Consider the following 1,474-nt stretch of genomic DNA (forward strand, 5'->3'; position numbering starts at 1 on the left):
GATGCAACTAGCAGCACTAAGATGCTTTTTAGCCTTGTTCTTCTAAGTTAGTTTTAAAAAGCCTTTGTATCTAGTACCTAGCAATTCATATTTTCACGTTTCCTTTTCTCCCAGTCTCATGTACCCTTTTATTTTACCCTTTTGTGCCTTCTAACTTCACCTTTTATTTTACTTCACCATCTGTTCTCAAAATATCTCGGCATCTTTCATCAACATTAAAGCATTTGTCCATCCTAAATCTTAGAATGGCTGTTAATGTTGCCCTCTTCTGGATCACTTCACTTTTTTTAAACAGTATTTTGTTAAAAAAAGTTTTAACAAAAACTCATGCCAGGAAAAACAGAAAAATATTGATGTTGCTTTCATTTATTACTTGTTAATAGGAAAAATAATCCAATTTTGGTAGATGTCTAACTTGATTTTAGTTTTTTCTTACTGACAATATAAAAATCTTCGTCTACCACTACTGCTTCAACTGCTGGCATTTCATATCCAACAGTTTATCAGAACAAGACTTTCCATTCCTCATCGTTGTGCTTCTCCTGGAATAACTTGCTGAAAGCAAAACCTCTGGTTTCTGTTTAAGTCGAGAGCACAATGTGTTTGGCCACCTTGAGTGATGTGTTTCACAGGCTGACAGGTGACAAGTACCCTTGTATAGTGTCTTATTGGTTGTAATTGTGTTTAAATGACATTTTAACCAGACAGATTTAAAAATGCAATGGAAACACGGCCTGTTAATTGGAAAGCATATTATGACTACTGCTTTTGCAAATAACAGTCATTTTACCTTTTCCCTAGTATTTGAAGATGTTCTCTCCTCTCTCTGCTATCTGGCACCCCACGCTTTCCTCTTCCACTCCAAAGTTTGTGTCTCCTTGGTTCAGGACTGCACAGGACCGTAGTCCTTCGAAACTTTGATACCAATGAACACAAAAACCTGCTCGGCCTTGTGAGCAGCGGTGAATGAGAAACTGTTGCAGGGTGCTGGAGATCTGCTTCCAAAGTCCCCTACTCCAGAAGTTTTCACTCCTCAGTGGTACCAGCCGGGACTGTGTAGCTGCACTTCAGATGAGGCAACTGAAGCCCCCCTGAGAGAGAAACTCGAGGAAAGAAAACGCGTGGTTAACGATTTTTAACTCTTTTCGTCAACTTGAGCACTGCCTGCTCTGACAACCAAATGCACACCTACAGTACAAAGGGTACTTCATGCTTTTATGCAGGCATACGTAACCAGGGCTTTCGCTTTCGCCCCCTGAACGCCCCACCGGGAGGGCGGCTGCCCGACCAGGGTGACCCCACGCACGGGGCAGCTTCGCGCAGGGAAGCGCCGTCTGAAACGCGTGACAGGGACAGGGGCAGGGCCACCAGCAGACGCGGGCGGCCAAGCGCCCACGGCTGCCTCGCACAACTGCGCCCGGGCCGGCGGAGCGGGATTTCGGAGCGGGGGCACTTTCCAGCAGACAAGCCCCGT

Source organism: Athene cunicularia (genome assembly GCF_003259725.1).
Source record: "Athene cunicularia isolate RWA chromosome 1 unlocalized genomic scaffold, athCun1 chr1_part1, whole genome shotgun sequence".
NCBI classification, from domain to species: Eukaryota; Metazoa; Chordata; class Aves; order Strigiformes; family Strigidae; genus Athene; species Athene cunicularia.